The sequence below is a fragment of the Leptinotarsa decemlineata genome, unplaced genomic scaffold, assembly GCF_025532065.1.
Source record: "Leptinotarsa decemlineata unplaced genomic scaffold, Ldec_3_MD MMD2_tig00003798_RagTag_RagTag, whole genome shotgun sequence".
In the NCBI taxonomy this organism is placed as follows: domain Eukaryota; kingdom Metazoa; phylum Arthropoda; class Insecta; order Coleoptera; family Chrysomelidae; genus Leptinotarsa; species Leptinotarsa decemlineata.
In genome coordinates this window covers 335,574-362,455 of record NW_027412596.1, presented here as the reverse complement: position 1 = coordinate 362,455, position 26,882 = coordinate 335,574, and the positions used below count along the sequence as shown (strand labels likewise).

Genomic DNA, 26,882 nt, shown 5'->3' with positions numbered 1-26,882 from the left:
TATCAGCCAAGCATAAAAAATAATCGCTAGGAACGCGTCAAACTCTTTCAGACTCAATGGTTTCCATTGCTTCTGCTTGGTAAAATTTTTCTGATTCCATGTTAATTTGAGCAATATCTTCAGTGATCAGAGAACAAAACATTGAAACCGGATCATGAATCATCTTCTACGATGGTCCTTCTTTGTTTTATTCGTAGTGGATGTTATGAGCATATACAGGTTGTTAATTAGGTATGTACCACAAATTCAACAGACGATTCTTTAGGTAATTTTAAGACGAAATGTTCATATAAACATGGGTCCGCAAATCCTTCGTTCTCAAGATACAGGGTGTTAAAATGAAAATAAAAAAAAGTTATTCGTAAATATCTTAAATATCCTTTACCTAATTTTGTTGTATTTGACAATGGTATTTATAACATCAAGGAGCTGACTTAGCCCGAACGTGATTCAATTTATTAAGTCCAGTGGCGAATATTTTTGACTTAAAAATGTATGCCATTGACTTTTGTGCAACTTTTATCATTTTTTCGGTTAAGCAATCAGAAATACAATATTTTGTCTCTTGAATTTTTTTCGTATCTTGCTCAGTTTTTAAGAAAAAATGTCTACCTAATTGCATATCCCTGAACCTCGCAAGGAATAATATGGGGAATTGAATGTTTTTTTCAGAAATTATTATTTTTACAATTCTTCATTACTAATTATGTAACAATAACAATAAACATTGAATAACAATAACATGTAGACTAACGAATTGCAGTAAATTGAGTGTTGGAAATGGCCTCCTTCGGCTTCAATACAACCGTCTAGCCGCCGCATCATTGAATTTCGCACTCTTCTGAAAATACCATAAACAATAATCGAGGGTTGCTTCGGAAAACGATTGTAGCATTAAATAAACAACTTGACAATTGTTGTCAACTTTATAAACAGAGAGTGCCTATAATGAAGTGTTCATACTACCTGAACTACAGAAAGCCTTGAAAGAAAAGAACAATTTATCACCTGGACTTGAACAATTTCATTATGATATGATAAAGAATCTACCCTTACAACAAAAACAACAAATTTTACATCTTTTCAACGCAATCTGGCCAGAAGGTACTCATCCCGAATCCTGGCAAACATCTCTGATAATCCCTATACCTAAACCCGCAAAAGACACGACAGACCCTACTAGTTACCGCCTAATATCACTAACAAACTGTCTAAGCAACATTTTCGAAAAAATCATAAACTACAGGTCAACCTGATTGCTAGAAATCAACAATTGCCTTCCAAAGCACCAAATGGGATTCAGAAAACGTAGATCTACAACAGAACAACTTGTCCATTTGGATATTGCAATAAGAGAGAGTTTTTTGCACTGTCATCACTTGGAGATATAACATTCTGAAGACACTACATGAATGGGGATTGAAAGGAAAACTACCAATACTCCCAAGCAATTTCCTCAAAAAGAAAAATATCACAATGAGGAATATCAATATACTTTCAGAGAGAGAAACTCTATAGAATCCCACAAGGGTAGGGTAGGGTAGGAGCATTCCGTACTAGCCCAAATCAAACAATCTTCTGTGAATATGGCATAAGTTCATTAACCCATAGAAAAAAAAACTTGTATTGAATTGTGGAGTTAAAATATGTTCCCAGCCAAGTTATTCCAATCTCCCGATCATTAACAATCAAGCACCAGCAAACAAATCAGTAGAAAAATGAGTTAAATAATTTATATATTTTGTATATTGAGTTCCCACCAATTTTTTCTTTCTCCTTCAGAGAAATACCCCCTTGGACGCTAGAAACACCAAAATTCCATTCTGAATGTAATAGATTGAATGAAGAAAATACTAATCGAATTCAATTTCTTTAAATATTCCATGAGATCTTGAACAAATATGAGAATAGTACAGTAATATATACTGACAGGTCGAAAATTACAGAAGGAGTTGGATCAACATTTCTTTGCAATAGAGAAGCTCACCAATATACATTGAACACAATAGCATCGATATTCACAGATAAATCAAGCATTGAGATTTATCGAGACATTGGAAAGAGAAACTTACTTGACTCTATCTGATTCTTGTAGTTCACTCAAAGCTATACAGAATAGTTACAATACAGATCCTCTAATACAGATCATATCGAATGTAATCCACAACCTGCAGCACTGGCAAAAAAAATTTCAGGTTCCTGGACACATAGGAATAGCCGGTAATGAACTTGCAGATAATGCTGCTCGTGATGCTACTGGACTAAATTATTTGAATGACATTGCAATTAGACCTGAAGACATAAAAACCTTCATCAAATATAAAATAAGTGACAAATGGAATGATAGTAACCATAAATTGAAAATCATAAAAAACAAAGTCAACGAGATATTATCTCTTCCATCACAACAAAAAAAGAGAACAGACTGTACTTACTCGATTGAGAATTGGACATACTCATCTAGTTACTTTTTGTGTGTTACCAGACCCCCAATATGCGACACCAGCGACGCGACGTTCAACACCGACGGTATAACATTCCCTCCGATATATTATATCCAAGCTAGAAACGACTGAATACTATTGGAGTTTTTTCCCAACATCAAACCGTTATTTTAACACCTCGATATGTGTATCGATTACCAAGTGATCATCTTCAAGAGAAAGATCAAACTGTTGGATCAATACCATTCATTTTATTATACCTAATAATTTTGTTTCATTTCAAATCCTAAATTTGCTCATTCATTGACTGTTAGGTAGAACGACGCGACGTTCGCCGGGTCCGCTATTTACTTCCATTATTATTCATTCTGCAACCAACCCCGCATTCATATTATTTGTCCAGAGGATAGTTAAAATGAAATATTTAATGTGTTTCCGTTACTTGCGAGCGCTGATTTTGGTAGCTTTCTCTACAAAACTGTGTGTTTTTCAGTAATCAAGTTCTACAGTACAGACTCATCATTATGTGCTTCCGAATTATTTTAGAGTTCTTTCAGCGATAAGAGATTCGCATTATTTTGCCTGGATTTTAGAAAAGATATATTGAAAAATTATTTTATTCACAATCTCAGTTGATTTTGCTTGCAATGTACAAGATGTTTTAAGTAGTAATTACTAATCATATTTTGGAGTCCTATATATGCATATTTGTGGAACATCCTCTTTCATCACAATCGTTCAATATACTTTATGCTTTGTGTGCTTCGAATCAACATATGTGTGTATGGCAACATGGCGACAAATGGAGACGGGCTTTCTGATACTCTTCGCACTAAACTGTGTAAAAAATGTAAAAAAATTTAGTAAATGGCATAAGTTGAATGTACTGTTATAATTCTTTTCATAATAGCTGTGCAAGAAGCTGTAATGGTGTCAAGTTTGTGAACGACAAATCAATTACGTATTGTGATATATGGAACCTCCTTCTGATCGATTGTTTTACGATGCCGTGGAGAACCTAGCTGATGCTGATGAAATGATCGATATAAATATCTTCAAGTATGTATTGAAACAAAAAGACGCAATCATAAAAGAATTGTATGACAAAATTAATTTCATAAATGAACAAATCGCTCTACTAAAACAAGTAGATATCAAAAACACAACTAATCAACAGTCACAGATCACCACAAGAAACAGAGATTCCTGTACTGCAAAGGGCAAAAAAATATCGACGGTAAAATGCTCAAATGTAGATTAATCGGCTGTTGCCGGCTCTTCAAAAATACCAGCAATTACAGAACAAGCTGTTGCTTCCGCAGTTTTAATAGCAAACACTGTTCAAAAATGTAGTTGAGTTATAAATCTGAATGAAGATGAAATAAATAATATCGATACAAAGGAACAAAAATGGTCAGATGTTGTCAAAAAGAAAAACAGGAGGCAATTAGTTGTTGCATACTGCTCAGTATTAAATTCAAATAACAAACAATTGCCTAATAATTTGCGTGGTAAAATTGATTCAAATATATTCTTGATTGGTGTTAATATACAAGGTCTCTGTAATAAGTTGGCTGAAATCGAAGTACTATTGTATCATTATCAAGTAGACATAGCATGCATAAGCGAACACTGGTTTCAGAACTCAGATTTGGAGTGATTACATTTTCAGATTTTTTATTAGGATCACATTTTCTCGTAAAAATCACATTCATGGAGGTTCTTCCATTTTTGTAAATGAGAATTATAAAATGACAGAAATCAAAGAAATTGTAAATCTTTCTGTTGAATGTCATATTGCAATGTGTGCAATTAGTTTAGAGTATGGTGACAAAAAAGAATTTGTTCTCAATATGTACTGTTATAGATTTATCATTGTTATCTGATTACACCCTGTATATCGTTTTTAGTTAACATTTGTTAGTAGTGATCAAGGTTGATGTGAAAATATAAGTTGTTGAAAAAAAATTAAAGTTTTTGAAAGACGTCTGACTTTTCTAAAAGAATATAAAATTTCGTTCTTCGACCCGGAATAAATAATAATTTGCAGGTAATTCAAAAACATATGGTTCTTCGACCCGGAATAAATGATAATTTGCAGGTATTTCAAAAAAATATGGTCCTTCGAGATATGCAAAGAAACAACAACATGGATAGCATGAATGCAAGCAAATCTGTTCAAACCCTGAGGTACAGTCAAAGATTGAAAGAAAAGAAAGAGAAGCTAGAGGCTAAATCTGATGTAGTCGTGACAGCAGTTGAAGGTCAAGGAGCAATCAGAAAATCTCCTTCCAAACTAAAAGGAAGTAGTAGGAGTAGTCAAGCTTCAAGACTGAAAGAAATTGGAAATCGAAACGGCAATAAAGAAGAAAACATTAGAAAAAGAGCTAATAGATCTAGAACTAGCCCTGAAAGTAGCAGAAATTGAAGAGAATAGTGATGAAAGTGAGTCAATGTCAATGCATCAGTCCCAAAAGCCTAACGTGGAAGATTGGATCGACGGTAAAACTCCATGGACAAACGGGCATGACGGTGAGGATAAGCATTCGATATTTATGATAAAAGAAGTTGAATTGGTTAGAGATTCTCATTCTAAAAATAGTCCGGAAAAGTATTCTTCCCCTTTCTTTCATAACAATATGTATCAAATGACTCTTTCTAAGATGACAAAAATATTAACAAGGCAATCTCTGCCACGAGAACTTCCCATTTTTGACGGAAATCCAAGTGAATGGCCCAATTTTATTTATCATCATAATAATTCTAACGCTATTTGTGGATTTTCAAACGAGGAAAATCAATCTAGACTACAGAAGTGCCTAAAAGGAAATGCCAAAAAAATTGTTCAATCCCTTTTAATAATGCCACAAAATGTTGACAAAGTTAAAATCGTTTTGGTCGGCCAAATCATATAATAATGATGTTGTTAGAGAAAATAAAGAAATTTCCACCAGTGAGAGAAGAAAAGCTTGAGTTATTCATAGAGTTTTGTGATGAAATCAAAAATTTTGTAGCTACTATAGAATCGCTCAATGAGGAAGAACATTTACATAATTCAATTCTAGTGAATGAAATAATGAGTAAATTACCAACCTCATATCAGCTATCATGGGTAGAACACCTTTCTAAGTTAGTAAAACCACGATTCAAACTAGTAGAATTAGGAAAGTGGCTTGATGAAAAGGCAAATGCGGCTAGTCAAATTCAAATTCCAAAATATGACATTCAGGAAAATACGTCAAAATCAAAATATGTCAAAAAAGGAGTTACTTCAGCAACGAGCTGTATTTGCTGTAAGAAAAATGTACATCATCTTACAGAGTTTTCTGAATTCAAGTCAATGCCAGTAGATGGTAGGTGGTCAATATTAACGGAAAATAAGATATGCTTTTCTTGTTTGAGTTTTTATCATAATCTAAAGCAATGCAGAAAACGAAAGGTATGTGGAGTCCAACAATGTCCAAAGTTTCATCATAAGTTATTACATAAAGACGTTCCTCAGACTATTAATGAATCCAATAATGTTGATGACTCTGCCATTGTTGGAACAAATTCTTACGTTTTTAATAATAAATCCGTTCTACTGAAAATTTTACCGGTAGTTGTCACTTGTCGAAACAAAACAGCCGAAACTTATGCACTTTCGGATGACGCATCAACAATTTCTTCAATAGATGAAGAATTTGCTAATTATCTTGGTCTTGACGGTCCCATAGAAAATCAACAAAATGATTCTAAAGTTGTTTCATTTACTATTAATTCCAAAGACAATGCTCCCAATTTTCAGATGAGCCATGTGCGAACAACGGAACTTTCTCTTCCCTCGCAGACAGTAGATTTCGATAAAATCAGGATGAAGTATCCATACATCCAGGACAAGATTTCACCGTTGAAAGATGCTCAACCCAGGATACTCATCGGACAAGATAATTGACCACTTCTAGTTAACAAAAAACTCATTTCTGGACCATGGAATGGACCCGCCCTGAGTAAAACATTATTGGGATGGGTAATTCATGGAAATTTGGATGTCTTCAGTAGAAATGAACATATCGTCTGTCATATCAGTACCCACGATCTCCGAAATGAGAAGGATGATTTGGATATTCTACACGAAATGGTTGAAGATAATTGGAAATTGGAAACTGTTCAAAGTATGTCTGATAAAGTTTTGTCGATTGAAGATAAGAGAGCACAGCATATTTTGGACACAACAATGAAACGAAGTGGGGAGAGATTTGAAACAGGACTTCTATGGAAAAAAAATAACATTGTTCTTCCTGAAAGCAGAAAAAATGCGCTAAAAAGACTGAAGTATATTGAACGGAAAATGGATAGAGATGAGAAGTACGGTGAAATATATTGCGAAAAAATTCAAGACATGGAGAAGAAAGGTTATATCAAGAAGTTGACAAAAAAAGAAGCAAATAATGTGGATGAGAAAACATGGTATTTGCCACATTTCGGGGTAACAAATGTGAACAAACCAAATAGATTAAGAATTGTCTTTGATGCTTCAGTCAGAAGTCACGGTGTGAGCCTCAATGATAATTTATTAACAGGTCCCGATTTGTATAACTCCATGAATGATATTCTGTTGAATTTTAGAATTTAGAAAAAATATGCATTCACTGCTGATATAAAAGAAATGTTTTTGCAAGTTAAAGTAAGACCGGAAGATTGCCCTGCACAACGAATATTATGGCGAGGTAAAGATCGACGAATTGAACCTGATACATATGAAATTGTTGTCGTATTTTTTGGATCGACCTGTGGACCTTGCTTAGCCCAGGAGGCTAAAAACAGAAATGCCGAAGACTTCAGAGAAAAATTTCCAGAAGCAGCAACTGCCATCATACAGCAACACTATATGGATGATTATTTGGGATCGGCAGACACACTCGAAGAGTCAATAAGTCTTATTAAGGATGTGATTCATGTACACAAAGCAGGAGGTTTTGTCATTTGTAACTGGATCACGAATCATGAAAACATCAGCCAAAGTATTGATGTTTCACTCTTAGCTTCAGGTGAAAAGAATATGGAAAAGAATGGAGAATTCGTACTGAAAAGAATTTTAGGAGTTTTTTGGAATCCTCATGACGACACGTTCAGCTTTCAAACAAAATTTCAGAAAATTGACAGCGATATTTTGGAACACCTAAGACCACCAACAAAAAGGGAAATCTTGAAAGTTTTGATGTCCATCTTTGATCCATTAGTATTTCTGGCAAATTTTTCAATTCAAGGGAAGATTTTACTACAGGACATCTGGAGAAGTCAAATTCGCTGGGATGATGAAATTACAGATTGTATGGATGAAATGTGGCAACTGTGGATTGCAGATTTGAAAACTATCCACAATTTCAAGATTCACAGACAATACTTCACTTTTGATTGAGACAAAAAAGTGAAATTCAACTCCACATATTCTGCGATGCCTCTGAAAAATGTTACGCAGCTGCAGCCTACTTAAGAATTCAACAAGGAGAGAAAGTTGAGACAAGTTTTATCACTGCTAAGACACGAGTGGCACCTTCAAAACCTCTTTCCATTCCTAGGTTAGAGTTACAAGCTGCACTGATGGGAGCGCGCCTAGGACATTTCTTGAAGAAAACCTTAGACATGGAAATTTCGGCTATTTGGTACTGGAGCGACTCGAAAACGGTTTTGTATTGGATACGGTCTGAAGCTAGAAGATTCAAAGTTTTTGTTGCCCAGAGACTAGGAGAAATACAGGACTTGACGAATTCTTCAGAATGGAAATACATCAATTCCAAAGAAAATGTGGCTGATGAAGCTACGAAGAGATTGGAAAAAATCACGTTTAGCGATAATAACCGGAGATGGATTACCGGACCAGATTTCTTGATATTATCACCAGATCAGTGGCTAAAAGAAAAAATGGAAAGGGAAGTAAATATTGATCATCTGGAAGAAAGACCTTGCGAATTTGTATTCTATCATTTCATTCAAGATAATCTCATAGTGCCTAACCCGAATAGGTTCTCTAAATGGAAGAGATTGTTACGTGCTACAGCCTTTGTCATTAGGTTTTATGAAATTATTAAGAATCGCAGTAAATTCAAGTCCGAATTAACTGCAGAGGAAATTTGCAAAGCTGAAATTCATCTTTTCACAAAAATTCAGTTGGATTCATTCAATGAAGAGATGACATTTCTTAGAAATAAAATGCCCATCAGAAGTAAAAGTCGACTTTACACTCTTTCTTGTAGTTATTCTGAGGATGATGGACTCATACGACTCAGTGGAAGACTGGACCAGTCAATTCAGTTGACCGACTCTGCAAAACGTCCTATAGTTTTAGATCCTAACCACAGAATAACTAAACTTCTGATCCAACATTATCATGGAATGGTTCACCACCATGGTCAAGAAATGGTAGTGAACAATCTGTGAATGAGATTTTGGATATTAAGAATGAGGCAAGCGGTAAGAAGTGCTTGGAACAGCTGTCAACATTGTTAAAATTAAAGAGCTTTACCGAGAATTCCAATGATGGGACAACTACCCCCTTGCAGGATTGAACCCACAATCAGGGCCTTCATTAAAACAGGCGTTGACTATTTCGGACCTTTAGAAGTATCAGTCAAGAGGAGCCGAGAAAAAAGATATGGTGTTATTTTCACCTGTATGGTCACTCGAACTACTCATCTTGAAATAGCACATGATTTGAGTACGAATTCATTTATCAATGTACTTCGTCAGTTTGGATGTCGGAGAGGATTTCCTGAGGAATTATATAGTTATAATGGAAAAAACTTTATAGGAGCTGAAAAGGAAATATCTCAAGAACTGAAGAAGTTGAACCAGGATGAAATACTACGATTTTGTGCAATGAAAAAAATTAAATGGGTTTTCAATCCTCCTCTAGCACCTCACATGTGAGGATGTTGGGAACGACTTATTCAAAGTATAAAAAAGGTTTCAAAAGAAATTTTAAAATCAAAGTACTATCCAGAACATATTCTGAGAACTTTTTTGATTGAATGCGAAAATATTTTAAATTCTAGGCTTTTAACATATGTTTCGTTGAACTCTGAAGATGCAGAGGCATTGACTCCTTATCACTTTCTCATCGGTCCGTCGTATGCTGTACTCTCCTGTACCGAAACCAGCGATAGGGATATGGATTTGATGTCCAGTTGGCGTGCTGCACAGAAATTATCTGATTTATTCTGGTTCAGATGGACAAAGGAGTATTTGCCAAGTTTGATCAGGAGATCAAAATGGCATGGTGATTCAAAATCTGTCAGTGTAGGAGATGTTGTTTTAATGGTAGATCCAAATGGACCCAGAAATATTCGGCAGAGAGGTATTATCAACGAAGTTTATCCTGCCAAAGATGGTAAAATCAGGATCGTCGGTGTGAAGAATAGTAGTGGCACGATTTTTCGACGACCAGTTTCAAGACTCATCCTTTTAGATGTTATAAAATAGTAGTAATTTGTTATTCAATTACTAAGGGGGAGAATGTTATAGATTTATCATTGTTATCTGATTACACCCTGTATATCGTTTTTAGTTGACATTTGTTAGTAGTGATCAAGGTTGATGTGAAAATATAAGTTGTTGAAAAAAAAAATTAGGTTTTTGAAAGACGTCTGACTTTTCTAAAAGAATATAAAATTTCGTTCTTCGACCCGGAATAAATAATAATTTGCAGCTAATTCAAAAACATGTACAGACCAGGAAGTGGTGACTTAAACTGCTTCAAGGATCGTTTAATGCACGCACTCAAATTATTATATTCCAAAAACTCATATATTGTTTCATGTGGGGATGTTAATATACATTATGATAAAGGGAATTCTTCTGACACCAAGTCTTTCTATGATATCTTGGCTTGTTTTGACCTTACTGTGACAACAAATGCTCCTACCCGTAAATTTAGGGACAAAAATGGAATCTTGTATGTTGGTACCATAGATGTCTTGATAACTAACTTTTTATCAGATGTTTATAGCAGCGAAATAATTGATTTCAACTTGGGTGATCATTGTGATCATTATTTTAAGCTAAATCAGAAACTGGATTCTTCGCGGAAAAATTTACCTAGCAATTACACTATGAAAATACGCAATATGAAACATTCAAATTTAAAAGAGTTTAAATTTCTAGTCAACAAGATAGATTGGTCGAAACTTCATTTACTCTCAAACCTGGACGATTGCTACCGTGAATTCTTAGAAAATATCAAATGGTGTTTTGAGGCCAGCTTTCCCCTCACAAATATCAAACAAACAACTGTATCAGCAAATTTCTGGATCTCAAATGACATTTTATCTATGGGGTAAGAACATTCAGATTTGCATTGGCTAATGATGAGTTTCGGAAACGAGATAGTGAGAGAGTCGTACTCAACTAAAAAAAGAGAATATAAATCCAAAATGAAAGATGCGAAATGTGCTTTCTATACTAATAAAATCAATAAGGCTACAAATAAAATGAAAGAAACGTGGAGAATAATAAATAGTATAAAAGGTAAGACAACAAGAGATAATTCAGAAATTGGCTTGCAGTTAGGAAAATTGGTGATTACTGATAATTAGGTTATAGCAGATACTTTTGCTATAACATTTTGCAAATGCTGGTACTGCTATGATTGCAAATGTTTTTGGAAACGATAAAATCGTAAACAGTTATTTATCCAGTTAAATAAATAGTGTTTTTATACCATATTTATCAGAAAATGATATTATAAATATTGTGGTCTCTCTGAAAAACAAATCTAGTTCAGGTATAGACGGGATATCTCCGAAGGTTTTCAAAATTATTTGTCAATCTGTTTCATCTCCACTCACGCACTTGATTAATTTATCATTACAGTTGGGAAAATATCCAACTGCAACGAAAACTGCTGTTGTATTTCCATTGTTCAAAAAAGGCGACCCCCTTATTATAGATAACTACAGACAAATTTCCTTACTGCCCACATTCTCAAAAAATTTTGGAGAAAGCTGCTTATAACATATTAATAGATTTTTTGGAGGAGTATCAGATAATTACTTCTTCTCAGCATGGCTTTAGAAAAAATAAATCTGTGGAAACAGCTACAAATCAACTCCTGAATTTTGTGTATTCAGAACTTGACCAGAATAAATATGTCGTCTCAGTTATGTTCGATCTGTCCAAAACCTTCGACAGTATTGATTTAAAAATTGTCAGGGATGAACTTTATTACCTAGGTATTAGAGGAAGCATGTTGGATTGGATAGAATCCTACTCGCAAAATCGATCTCTTATTGTAAAGATGGACATATGTCTAGTAGATCAAATATTCCGTTGGGAGTTCCGCAGGGATCTGTTATAGGCCCGCAAATTTTTTTATTATACATTAACGATTTGACGTGTCATACATAAAATTTTATTCTAGATCTATGCCACATAACCTGGTTATACCAAAAGTCACTTTTGCAAAATGTGTGAGGCTTCTTGGAACTCATCTAGATTGTGACCTAAAATTTAGTTCACATGTATTTGAGAACATTTATTTGAGAACATGTATGTTCTCAAATAAATAAGGCTTTTTATATGATCTTGCAGATGAAGTATGTGCTAAATGGGGAGGGACTTCTTAATATGTATTACGCTTTCGTCTACAGTCACTTAGCTTATAATACGGCATTGTGGGGAGGGGCATGCGACGGGAACAGAGTTTTCTGTGCTCAAAAGCGTATAGTGCGGTTGACCTTCCACATAGATTATCGGGAAAGTTGGAGAAATTGTTTCACTGAAAATGAAATTTTGACTTTTCCGTGCATTTACCTACATTTTGAAATGGTCAAAAGTTTTCAAGAGGAGTTTCAACAAACAATCAGTAATAGGTTGTTTCATAAGGAAGGACGTGAAAATTAAAAAGCTGATGGAGTTTTCACTTCAGTCTATTGTCTTTCTTCTCATTCTGATTTACAATTGACAAATCGTTCATTATCGATACAGTTTGCATATCCTACATAAATATATTTGCAATATTAGCAAAACGTAGTTGACCTAGTTATAAATGAATACATGAATAAATATTTTAAAGAATAAGTACAATTATCTAAAGGGCACTACATCTCCCCCTTTTAGAAGAATGAACTTCATTCCGGCCGAAAATGAAGGTCATTCATTCCTACAGCTACAAAAGAAAATAGGGGCCATGTATTTTAGCTATGTATTTTAGCCATCTATTATTCAGTATAAACGAAATGAAAAACTCTTTGTTTTTTTTTTGATCCCCTTCTCCTAAAACTACCAAAAATAGATACTTCCCAAAATTATTTCATTATCCATACTTATTAGTAATACTTAAATTACAGATACAATAATTTAATAGTCTGAACCACGCATTATTTATTTATTTTATTTCTCACTATATATATAACTGCACTCTGTTTTTATGCACTGTCGTAATTTTATTGTCTTCAAGTTTTTTAGATCACAATTGACATTGTCGCAACTAACGATTGAGTATGGGCCTTTATACCAATGATCAAACTTTGATCTATTTTCGTTTGTTATCGTAACCAAGTCTCCAGGGTTTAAATTAAGGGATTTTGAAGTTTGATCATATTCAATTTTACATTTCTCCTTTTCCCTGATCAAAAAATCTCTAGCCCTTTGGTGAGAAATTTGCAAGCGGTATTTGAGCTCTAAATAATAGGCGTCAGGGTTATATACTGGGTCTATTTTGTCAGTCAGTGCGTTTGTCAGTTCGGGTTTTTTTCCAAAAACTAGTTCGAAGGGTGTATAGTTATGATATATACTGTGGGTCGTATTGTAACAAAAACTATAAAATTTTATCCATTTGTCCCAGTCTGTGTGTGTATCGTAAACGTACATTCTAACATACTGGTTAAGTACCCGATGATTTCTCTCACAGCCACCTATACTCTGATGATGGTGGGCAGTGGAGAATTTTTGTTGGATATCTAGTAGTTTACATACTTGTTCAAATACCTCGTTTTTATATTCAGTTCCCATATCAGTCCGTATTCCGCGCATAGGACCATAAACCAAAATGAAGTTATCAACTATGGCCCTTGCGATAGTTAAGGCGTCTTTATTAGTTACAGGCGCTATAACAACGTATTTTGTTAATTCGCACTGAGCTGTAACCGCATAACAATTACCGTCTGATGTTTTAGGAAATGGTCCTATGGTGTTTATACACGTAATATCAAATGGCCGTTGAGGCGTTGGTGTAATCACTAATGGTTCCCTATGACCAATTTTACCTTCATTTATTTGGCATTTTTGACAAGATCTTACATAGTTGGCTACGTCCTTAGACATATTTTTCCAACGAAACTTGGTCCTGATTTCCTTCAAGAGCCGCTTCTGTCCACAGTGACCACCAAAAAGTGGATGATCGTGGTACTCTGTTATAAGTCTTTCTTTTTTGCTTCTATTTGTGATAATTGTGGGTTCATCATATAGTATTATACTTACATTTTTCAATGTGTTTATACCCTTCTCTTTGAACTCATTTATTGTACATATTGTGAATATAGGATCCTTAGTTTTCAATTTTAATTTATCAATATTATTTTTGCTAGCTAAAGTTTCAAGCTGAAACAACACTTTCTCTAAAGAAAAGTTGTCATTAGCAAAATGTATTATTTCCATATCGCTGATCTTGTTATTTTGACCCAGGATTATCTGAAGATAATCTGGCTTAATCGCAAATTTTAAATACGGGATATTTATAGTTGTAATGTTGTCAGTGGTTTGAAAAACTTTTGGTTTTTTATTTTTTGGGCTAGTATTTGTCGTATTTGTATTTTGAAATTGTTTTGTCATTGACCGTGTTGTAGCGAAAATTTTTGTAGATGTGGTGAGGATGTTTTTAAGGTCTTTTATGTGAATACGAGATAAAGCATCTGCACCAACATTATATTTGCCCTTAATGTATTCTACCTCAAAGTCATATTCCTCTAGATCTGAACGCATTCGCGTTAATTTGGAGGAAGGATCTTTCATAGTAAATAAATAGACAAGCGGTTTGTGATCAGATTTTACTAAAAATTTATGACCAAAAAGATATGGCCTAAAATACTTGATTGCCCAATGTATGACAGCTAACTCTTTCTCAATTGTGGCCTTGTTTATTTCGCCTTTTGTAAAGGCCCTCCAAGCATAAGCAATTGATAATTCGATTCCATTAAAATTCTGTGAAAGAATTGCTCCGCAAGCTTGTTTAGAGGCATCGGTACTCACTATGAATTGTTTTTCAAAATTGGGGTATTGTAATATTTGAGGTTTCAAAAGGCATTGTTTTAACTTTAAAAAGGAGTTTTGGCACTCTTCGGTCCAAATAAATTTTGATTTCTTCTTTGTTAATTTGTTAGTTATTTAGAAAAGCAACAAACCTTTTTACCTCATCAGCGTTTGTAGGCACCGGGTATTTGTTTATAGTTTCGTACTTTGACTTGTCAGGTAAAATTCCATCGCTTGTAATAGTATGACCTAGATACGAAACGTTATTTTGAAAAAAAATGCATTCATCAGCGTTAAGTTTAAGACAAAATTTTCTGCATAAGTCAAAAACATTTTTTAAATTAGAAAGGTGGTGACTTTTAGAACAGCCTATAACGATGAGATCGTCCATGTAAAGAAATGCTTTTTCTGGGGTTATTCCCGAAAATGCTATGCTCATCATACGAGCGAATGAGTTGGGAGAAACCTTTAGCCCAAAAGGTAATCTAGTAAATCTAAATAATCCTGAGTTTGTACTGAATGAAGTGATATCGCGAGAAGTTTCTTGTATCGGTATTTGATGGAAGCCTGACTTCAAGTCGAGAGTACTGAAAAATTTGGCTCTTCCTAATTGGTCTGAATATCATCTATCCTTGGTAAAGGAAACTCATCTGTAATTAGTTTTTTATTAAGCAACCTACAACTAGTCTCCATTTTTTATCTCCGTTATCAGAATTTTTAGGAACTAGTAAGATGGGACTATTATAACTAGAAATGGATGGTTCGATAATTGAGTCTTTCAACATTTTTGATATTTGTTTATTTACTTCTGAAATTTGTGAGTGCGGCATTCTGTAATTTTTTAACGTAAACTGGAATTTGATCTGTTAGTTTAAATTGCTGATTATAGAAATTAATAATTGTTAGACTATCATTTTCCAAACAAAAAATATCATTATATTCTTGACATAGGTTCAATGTATCCGATTTTGCGAACTCAGGGATTTCGCAATGTAATTCTTTAAGTAATAATGTTTTACGCTGGTCATCGGCACGCTTTTCTGATATATGCAATATATTGAAATTTTGTAGGTTTTCGGTTTTTATTTTAAAATTTTTAATTGTCACACTTTCCATTGTCGTATTTGAGACTTTGACAAATGGGCTATTCGGAGATGCAATACTGCTGGCTATAAAACCTCCTGGAGCCAATTCTTCGTTTAAGATAACTACGTCAGATTTTATATTACATAATTGCTCTGCTTTTCTTATAACTTCGCAACGAGGTGGATTAATAAGTGTATTATTGTATGGGCTATTAAAAATTGGCAAAATTACTTCGTTATTACAAATCTGCATAGAAATAGTCCAGTCATCGTAATCTAATTTACACTTATGTTTAATAATGAAGTCCCTTCTTAATATACCATCTACTGGGATCGGAAAATAACTTTCCACTACTTGAAAGTTGTGATATACATAGGAGTCGGCGAGGAAAATTTTTGTGATGGTAGTTGCAATGGAACTTGTACTACCTTTTGTGACCCCTTCTATTTGGACGTTATTTGCCCTGTTGACTATTTGTTCAGGTTTAATTTTGTCTCATTTAAAGAGAGATATGTCCGCCCCTGTGTCAATTAGCAAGGTAACATCTTGATTACCTGTCATTTGGGTTTTAATAATTACGAAATTAGTAAGTGAAAGGTCCACGTTAAAAATATTTATTGATTCCCCAAGGGACCCTGTTGGGGAAACTCTATGTTTTCCGGCTGATGCCCAAAGTCGTTGGGTTCTCCTTCATATGCTCTAACATATCTACCGCCTGCTTTCCTGGCTCTAGGGTGACCATAGTTAAATCTATTTCCCCCAAAATTTTTATTGTATTGGTACTGGTATTGATTGTGCGATTGAGCGTGAGGTTGTCGATTTTGATTGCCACGAAAACGATTGTTATGCGAAGCCCTATAGGCCCGTCGGTTATTGTTATAGTATCCTGAAAAATAGTTAGTGTATTCTCGAGTATTAGAGAAAGTGCCTGCTTTCATTATCAGCCTGACTTTTTCAGAATTAGTATTTGATTTAGTGATTGTGACAACCGTATCAGTGCAATAGGTTTCTGCTGTATCCGCGGGTACTCCCTCACTTATATAGGCCCTTTTGAGATTTCAAAATTTCAATTTCATTGGCATATTCGGAATTATTTTGTTTGTTTGTTCTAAATTAAGAAGTTTAGAGGTAACTGATTTCGAGCTTTATGTTTTCATACCGTTTTTAAGTTTGTGTATGATCTGAAGCAAAGTCGTATCATTGTCGGTAATCAAGTCTCTAGTTCTACCACTTAGTTTAGTTTTTACGTAAGCCACAGCATTTGCCTCGTGGCCCTCAGAATTTACATTGAGAAGTGAGAGTGCGTCTAAAAACGTCTGTAACTCATTTGCACTTCCGTCAAATTCATTGGATACTAATTTACTAGCTGAATTGAAAAAATCGATAGTTGAAGTAGCCATTTTCAAGTCCTTTAGGTGTCTGTCAGTTGTCAGGTCTCGATCTGAATTACCGTTTTGTTCGACGCCGTCACTATCTCCTGAGTCGAGTTCAATAGTTTCGTCTTTTATTGCGAGGTTTATAGGTTCAAGACAAGAACTAGGGATTTTATAATTTAAACGCAGAACTTGAAATGATCTTACTACTCCATCTCTAATGGGTGTAAATAATGTTATGAATCTGAAGCCGGCCCTGACCGATATCCCAGTCAGCAAACGCATCTCTCTTCGCGAAACAGCGAAGAGAGAAACAGTGCATGAATCCCGAAATCCCCAGTGAGAGATCCGGAGCGTTCGTTGACGATATAAAAAGGTCGCTCTCCGTCCCGAGGTGTAGTCTGTACTTAGAAAGTGAATCGTGCGTTTAAAGAAAGGAATCTAATTGTGAAGATAAATTAGGCGTTATTTACTGAGAGTTGTATATAAATTAGTTGTGATAGTGAAATATTGTCAAAAATAAATTTGATTAAGACAGTTAATTCTTTAATTCGTTACAATAACTTGACTACTAAATGTCGTTATTCATCGTCCAATGACGAGAATATTTTGATTACTAATAAATGCATTATAATTATAGATTAAATTTTGTATAACTTTATAACTGTTTAAAGACCGATTCCCAATCGGGAGACATACATTAAAATTCAAATGATTTTCCAATCCCTAATTGAATAACTCAGCATTACAACCATATCAGTCAATTCTAGAAAATATTCAATGACAAGATATTATATCATGAAGTTTCGAATTTAGTTGTGATTGTTATCAAGAGTCTATGTTCGTAAAAAAAAAACTAAAAATGCGATGAATTTTCCATATATGAACGCAAATTCTCGTAATGTACGAGGAAAACAAAATCACATACCAGCTCCAGCGTTGCGTTGCGCAGCATCACTTTTCTTTACTCCTGGGATGATGAATCGCCAACTCGGTTGATACTGGTCGATACTACCTATTTAACGTCTAGACTTGGTTAAGCGCTAGCGACATTAGTCTGCGACCTTAGAACCATACTTCGGGATATGTCGCGTTTCAACCCTCTTCGGTAACTCTTTCGAAGATGTAGTCCTACTAAGACTAGCAGAAGGAATGTAATAATGTATATAAGCACCCTTATATCCTTCGGAATTTTCAACACGTCTTCTTCTACGATGAAATTGGAGTTGACTACACCACTGCTAGCAACTTTACTTCGTTTTGAGTTGGTGGTACCCATTCCGAATTTTTTAGAGTAATAAAAACTTCAACTATAGGCACTTGAACGCGTTGGCAGGATCGCCATGTAAAGGTTGTTTCATAAGGAAGGACGTGAAAATTAAAAAGCTGATGGAGTTTTCACTTCAGTCTATTGTCTTTCTTCTCATTCTGATTTATAATTGACAAATCGTTCATTATCGATACAGTTTGCATATCCTACATAAATATATTTGCAATATTAGCAAAACGTAGTTGACCTAGTTATAAATGAAAATGATTAATGTACAGGGTGTATATACATAAATAAATATTTAAAAGAATAAGTACAATTATCTAAAGGGCACTACAAATTTGATGGTACCAATACATCGTACATCATTTTATGGAATATCACCGCACTATGCGGCAGTTCCTCTGTTGTGAAAGAATTCTAAACAGGTCATTTTGCCCAATTATATTTTTAAATTGTTAAATTATATTTTGAAATTGTTGGTAATGTAATACTTCTGTGTTATTTTTTCGACAAATCATAATTATGTTTTTTGTATATACCTACATATTTATCTGTTCCTTTATGAAATGTTACTTGTAAGACGTGCCTATGTAGTTTGTATGACAAAGGGTGAAAATAAATGACTATGACTATGACTATCACATTTTAATAAATTGATGGATGTAGCCGTTACTGTGTGGTAGAAAATCATCAGGGAAAATGAGAATTCTTCAAAAATGTATTAGTAAAATTATAAAACAACAACAATAAAAATTGACGCTCCAGGGCGACTTCATTGATTCCAGTGGCGCATTTGTTTTTTCAGCTGCAGGAAAACCCGAAAAACCACATCATCTGAAGATCTTGATCTGCCAATGTCCTCTGTCTCATTGAACAAAATGTAGGGTGTCTCCAGATGCTCCAATAAATTCAATACAACGCCAGAACATTTCGTGACACGACTATCGTCAAACTTGAACCAGTTCGTTTCATCTTTGACCAAGACGTAATAATGATCAAATCCAACGCCAGATCCACAGTGACCAATGACTGCATGAATATTATAATAGTGGTCTGCTAGATTGAACTGTTCATTTATTTCAACCCTTCGGAAGAGTTCATTATTGAAGTGATTGTTTGTAACATATTCTGTCGTGTTGCGGAGTAAATTATCAAATTCGTCAAGCTCTAACTGACTTGACCAAGTGAGGGAACACCTGAGGGCGTACATGAGTTTTGGAATCGCCAAACAATTTTTCAAAAGAAAAAATGTAACGTGTTTTGGAAGTTCATTCAATCTGGTGGTCAGCAATTTGAGTGGTTCCCGTTTTTCTCGGAGATGTTCTCAAAGTGAATTTCTAGACAGAGGAGCACCCAGAAGACTCCATTTAGACTTCTCCAAAATTCATATACCAGGAGCCAATTCCAAAATGATGGATTCTGAAATATTATTCGGAGTTGACAGAGTAATCAACTCGCTTTTTCAAAATTTAGTTCACATCTAAAATGTTTTGAATAATCGATGATTTTTTCTAAATCCTTCGAAACACTGTTTTCATCGCCAGCGATTGAGCCATCGTCCAAATACTTACAATTGAATTCGGATGATGAGCTTCTAGTGAGATCGTTGATGGTCAGACAAAAAAGAGCAAGTCCTGAAGGATCACCTAGTTGAACACCTCTCAGACAGAATCAGATGTTCACCAATACTCAAATAGGAAGCTGATTTATAACACTGAATTAGGAAGAGATACAATCCACGAAACGAATCTTCAACCTTACGAAGCATGATGTTTCTATCAATCATGTTGAAGGCATTTTTTAAGTCTATTATCAGGAAAATTTTTCAATCGGGATTTGGATGAAGATTAATATATCTAGAAGCTTCACATCCACCTGAAGTATCGAAACCAAACTGTAGTGGACGTAACATCGATCCTAGTTCATCTTTAATCATCATACAACCAAGTTTAGCTACCAATCGACGATAAAAGGTACCGACGGCAATCGGTCTTACTCCTCCATCCTTTTTGCGAAGAGCACACAGTGAAGCGCCAAAAAGTATAGGACAAATTTCTGGAGAAACACTACCAGTAAAAATGAAGTTTCATCATTTTGTAACAGAGCTGTGACTAATGAGGTCTTGCATTTGGCTGGGGCGGAAAGAATCTATACCACCAGCCGAACCAGAACGAAAAGATTCAATTGCCTCCGATACTTCATGTTCTGAAAATTGGAACACCGGAAACTCTGAAAAATCGTGTGGTGGTTATGAATCCAGAGAAAGTGTGAAGGAATCTGATCGAGGGTGTTTTGATCGAAAAACCGAAAGTGTGGATTCATCGATTTGGCCAACGTATCACTTGAGTATTTAATCAGTTCGGACTTCCATTGTCTAATATAAAATGTATTGAAATGAAATCTCTGAAAAAAAACGAAAAAGATCAACCGAAACTTACAATTTTATTAAAAAGAAAAACTGAAATTACAAAGAAATAGCATACAAGCAACAAACAGAAAAATAAAATATTTTAATATTAATAAAAGCTGAAAATAAAAAAAAAATTAAAAATAATATTAACAAAAATGAAAAATAAAAATTAAAAGATTCCAAACCAAGTTAAGTCACGACGTTTCGATGATATTCACATTTTTGCCATCGAGATAACACACGTCAATCAGGCAAACTACCATTTCATTTGAAGTTCAAAGGAATACATATATAGTATATTTCCTATTCGTAATTGATCATAATTGTGGCGTACACCGCGGTTCATTTTTAGTAATCTTTGTCTTTTGAAAAGTTGTTAGGGACATCCAATACTATCACAGGAGCTCACCGTACAACTGATATTGCTTTGTGGAATTTATTTTCTCATAACATCTTATTAGACTACAGTCCAAATGAAAGAAATTACTCTCAGATCGTTGAACACAAGGCATTGACTCAAAATTGCATGCCATATTCTTCTCTGCATCTAACTATTGCTATTGTACGTTGCACTCAGAAATATTGGTGAATATTTATTTTCTCATATGAATGGTCTTAAATTTCATCCACCTGGGTGGTGTGAGAGTACACGTATGCTACTGATGTGAAATTAGTAAACGATAAACCAAAAACAATTTATCTAATACAAGGGCGATGCAGAGAATGTGAAAGATGTGCAAATCGTAGACAGGAATATTCTACACCATATAGAAGCTGAATAGAACAACGTCATACATACAGCAAATACGTCTGTCCGTGGTAAGTATCAGCACAAACTCCGACGGATTTGGTCATCGTAACTGTCGAGGAAGAACAAAGTTGCTACAGTGAATATACTTGTCCTTTCGACACTACTCTACTCTTGATTAGGTGACCTAAGAATCCTGTTGACTATAATGTCTTTGAAACTTTCTCTGGTACGTTGCCAAAAAACCTGATAGGTGAAGTATTCTTGTAATCATTGGTATGATATATACTACTCTGAAATAATTAAATATGAAATGATTCAAAAAACATTTGTGACAGTAGTTGTATCGCAAAGTGATCATCTAATGATAATTTCAGATAGGTGATAGAAGTAGCCGACACTCCATGAAAATCTATGATAAACGCATTCAAAAACATTATATTGTGAGATTTGTACAAAAAACTGTTTTCATGTAAAAAATAAGTCATATGACTTTCGATTGAAAATTATATTAGAAGTAGAAAATTAACTAGAAGAATATAAATACTTTTATATAAATACGTTTATCATTCCGAAATCTCGGTGTGAAATTCGAAATTGGAAAAATTTGTGGACACTAGTGGCTATAACTTATGAATTGTCTGAAAAATGGTATCGTATTTCATGAAAACCTACATGGTCCGAATGTTCATTGATGAGTATTCATAATAATGACGTGGATCAATAACTCATTCTGAAAAGTGAGTGCAGTGAGATATTTTAACGAAATGTCCTGAACATTTCACTATTCATTAATGGCTTGAATAACCATATTTGAAATTGAGTATTACCCTGCATACTAATTATTCGGTGGATTGATTGGAAATATTTTTTACATTAGAACGAAACACTGTCTGTCGACACGCGTTTCACTAAGTGAGTTAACAATAATGAAAGGTAGAACTAGAACCTTTGGCATATAATGAATCCAATAAAAGCCCCAAAGCTGAAACACTTTAGGCAACATTTATGATATGAAGTAAACTACATTTTATGTTGGTGAAACACATTGTCGTGAAACAAAACTAGTTTGAAATTTCACGAGCTCCAGTATAAGGACCGCCCACTCAGAATGAACAACACGAAAATGCGGAAAAACATTGGTTTTCCCAAGATATTTCAGCCTAGTTTCGAAAATTAAGTTATGAAATGTCGTTTCCTAAGCGATAGAAAAATCTTTTGCAAGATTATTAGCCTTCGCTAATTTTTAAATAGGGAAAAAGCTGATTTTATGGAAAATGGCTTTTTCAGTTAGCTAGATAGGGAAATCGTGCTTTCTTCAAAGAAGCATCGATAGAGATTCTTAGCAGCTATCGTTTGATACCTCGATCACGTTTCCAGTGCTCGTGGTTCAATTTTTATTAGCATTTGAGTTCGAAAAATGTAAGATTTTTCAAACGCATATTTTTGCAAGAAGGAACAGGAATATCGAGACGTGGCATAAGACTTTTTGTCTTAGGATGCTGAGATCTATATGAAATCAAGGAAAACGAAAATTCAGGTTTTTCGCGATTTTCCGAAGATTTCCGAGTGAGGCCGAAGACTGTTAGATTTCATTTATCGTACAACGCAAATTGAGGAAGCGAAACGAAACATGAAAAGAATGAGACAGAAACAGCGGCATATAGACGTCAATGGAAATTAGCAGAGCGGTATTCCTACTTCAAAGCCCAGCGCCTGCATAAAAACAGGTCGTAAACGCTGGCAAATCCATACGAAATGAGTTTTTTTCGTAGTGGAACTATTGAAAGTAGGTCAGTCAGGATCGCACGGCTTTTGCGATCTCTGGTTGGCTGAAAGTGGCGCGGAAGAGAGCCCGTTTATTTAGGATAAATATGCGGAGTTCCGTGTCACGATAGTTAGTCGAAGTTTGAACATTTAGCGGGTAGCAGCAATTTTTAAGAATCCGAAGATTTCTTAGAAGTGTCTCTGGTTCTTTTCAGAACTAAATAGAGACAAAACACATCATTGGAGTCATCAGGAAGCTGCGGTTAACACTATATAGCCAATTTGGAGGAATTATTACTGGAATTTGGAATTCTCAGGATCCCTTGAAACCAAATCAGGATATATTAGTGGCTGGATATTTATTAGAGGAATTCCAGGACCGTGAACATTTTGGGAGCTGCTAAAACGGATACTGGAGCGGATTACTGGCTAAATATATTATTGTTGCACATAACCATACTTTACGTTTGTCCAGGTTCCTTTTGGCACCCCGCCGAAGGAAAGCAGCCCAAATCCTGCAAAGGAAGAGCAGGTCCCTACTAAAGTTGCTCGGTCTCACCCACCCGATCACCTTGCGGTGTTAAAGATCGAGGTGTTTAGAGATTAAACTCGAGAGGGTCAAGACATCATTAGTTACGTCCTTCGGGCGAACGACTCAACTTAACCGTTGGGACCTTTCCAGGACTTCGATACCTTTCCACCTAATCCTGCGAGCGGCCCTCATCCTAGGGTGCTGTTCAACCGTTAGGCTCCCTGTTCCTACATCACTAGCTCAGTTCACCCAGTAGGCCTTGGTTAGGAAAGTAGCTTTCGCGAACCAAGGGTGAACTTAAAAACATAGATTTCCGTGAATCCTACCCTCTGACTATTTCCTCGTCAGAGTCATATTAGGGACTTTTGAAATCGAAATGCAGACTAGGGCAAAACACGCGCGAGCGCAACTTGCCGAGAATACGCCAGTGCCAAATCGCGAGACCACAAGTTTCGGTCAAACTAACTTCCTGTCAGACATTTTCAGTCGCCTGAGTGCGACTCCTACGAGCCGACAAGGAACCCCTTTGGAATCTGGTTTCACAGGAAACAGTATTCCCAGAACTCCGGTAGGATCAGCCAGTCTGAGGCTAGGTTCTACTCACCGTTCTTTTTCAATAAACGAGGACATCAGTGCCTCTCCCTTGGTCGCAGAGCGACAAACCGCGGGCATTGGTGGTTTTTCGGCAAGCCGAATAATTCGAGAATTCGACAAGTCTCAAAGGACAAAGTCGTCCTCAAATCGCGATAAAACAACGCGAAATAGCATGTTGGAATTAAACCGCATTAGGGAAAATAAAACCTCGGCGATGAGAAGGATTGATCTCTTACATGCGGAAGTAGAACGTCAGGAGACGTTGCTACAGAAAACTGGACACCATCTCCGAGGAGATGCACCAGCTAGACCGCAAAGCGAACCCCAATTAGGGCTTCGCGCGATGTTATCTATGCGAGTACGATCCCCTATGCTGAGATCGGCTCCGAAACTACGAAATTCGCAATTTTGTTCCCAACCGGAACAAAAAGCAGAAATCGGAGATTTTTGCCGACGGCGAAAACCGGAAGGAGCGTTCCCTCCGAATCCGATAATTTTGCCTGAACGCGAGATAATGAGACACATGACGGAAGAGTTACCCACTTATGTGGTAACCAGGAGTCCGAAGATACACAGGGTGTACAGCCATCCTGTAGAAATCGCATGTGCACAGGAAATAGAGCCATTGTCGAACCCGACAAGAGATTCATGCTACGGACAGCGTTTTCAAAGCAACGAAGGCTTTGGAGATGCTGGCCACATGGAAATGGAACAAAGCGTCGAAGCACAGGTCGTCCGACGCCAGGCGTCGCGATGCCCCCAGGTCGGAGCATTTAGCGATCCCTGGGAGGAGAGGGGTGCGTTGCGCACAGGAGCGCCTCGCATCTTGAACCAGCTGGATACTGACGACCTAGCGGAAGCGCTAGGGGGTGGTGGAATGCCAGGGGGTCACCCTGAAGCCGAGAGAGGCTTGGGGCGGCTTCATGGCGGGGTCAGTACCTCCAAAAGGAGTCATACGTTCCAAGAGAGCTAACTGAAGCAAACCAACCTCCCGTCGTACTCAGACAGGAACTGAGTCCCAAAATCCCTGGGGCTCAGGTCTGGGAGGCCAGCCGGCCGTTACGGCGAACGGTACGCGCGGTCGGAGGGGGCGGAGTCGTAGGACACGCCCCCTCGATGCAAATCGACCCAGATGTAAGTGTTACCGGAGGACATGTCGCCCAAAGTGTGGGGCTGGAGCACGAGGACGTGCCCAGGAAGGCCAGAAGGCCAACCCGAATTCACGAGGGGGAGACAATGGCAGAACGGGTTGTGTGTGATCCCGAATGTTTCAAAAACACTCTGGCGCCTAACATCAACGTTTTTAATGACCAGTACTGGGCGGGTACTGATGACGTACATGAGGTACGAAACTCCGTTCAGGCGGAAATTAGGCAAAGGAGAGGGTGCGGGATAGCTGAAGAGGGTGCATGGGGAATGCAACCCCCACGAGCTGACGCACGAGTGCCATTGCTACAAGCAACCGGACAACAGGAAGTTGATAAACCGGTCGATAAAATGGAAGAATTGTTCACCCGATTGGTGACGGTTCTGGAGAGTCGCAGAGAGCCACAGAGAGGTTCGGAAAGCGATTCTCAAATCTCGAAAAAGGTCAAGGTGCCTTCTCCTACCTTTAGCGGACTGGAGAATGAGGACCCCTTTGATTTTTGCAAGAAAGCTGAAGAGCAGCTTTTGGAATTACACCCTTCAGTGTGGGTAGCGACAGCCGGACAGTGGCTGAAAGGCGCAGCAGCGCAATGGTTCACGCCCTACAGGAATATGACCCTGGATTGGGCATTTTTCACAAACCGTTTACAAGAGCGTTTTGATAATGAACTCTTGGTGAGTTCATTAGAAAGCAGCTTATACGGAGTGGACCAGAAAAAAGGCGAATCCATAACGTCTTTTATATTGAATAAATTGGGTCTAGCCAGGAGGCTATACCCAAGCATGGAAGAACGAAGGATCGTTCAATTAATAATGAATAGGATGTGTGCAGAGGTGAAGGTTCACCTCCAACTGCACACATTCACCACCATTGAAGAACTGACCCAGAAGGCAGTGGCTGTGGAGTCACTGCTAAGAGGCAGTGTCAAGGAAAATAGCAGTGGCACAAATCGTCGAAACTACTACGAGGACAGAGAGCCTCGTCGTAGCAACGCGGGAAGCCACGACAAAGGGGGTCAAAGAATGGACCCGCCTAAACTAAACCACAACGAGGACAGAGGGCCTCGTCGTGGCATCGATGGAAGAAATAGAGGATGGGACAAAGGAGGCCGAAGAGAGGACTCGCCCCAACAACCTCGTCAGCGGCAGGAGCCGATAGGGGCTAGCAAGAGCCCGGAAAATAGGAACGCAGGTGGCAACAGACCAGGCGAGGGCAGGCCAGCACCCTCATCAGGGTGTCTGATCTGCAAAGGACCCCACTGGGTCCGAGATTGCCCGAAGCAA

The 26,882-nt window shown here is 36.6% G+C and overlaps 1 protein-coding gene across 1 annotated transcript in view; it reads right to left on the bottom strand.

Moving 5' to 3' along the window:
* LOC141483653 (twitchin-like) overlaps positions 1 to 26,882 on the bottom strand; it is a 437,930-nt gene that overhangs the window by 235,830 nt on the left and 175,218 nt on the right. The gene's annotated exons all lie outside the window — the stretch shown is intronic.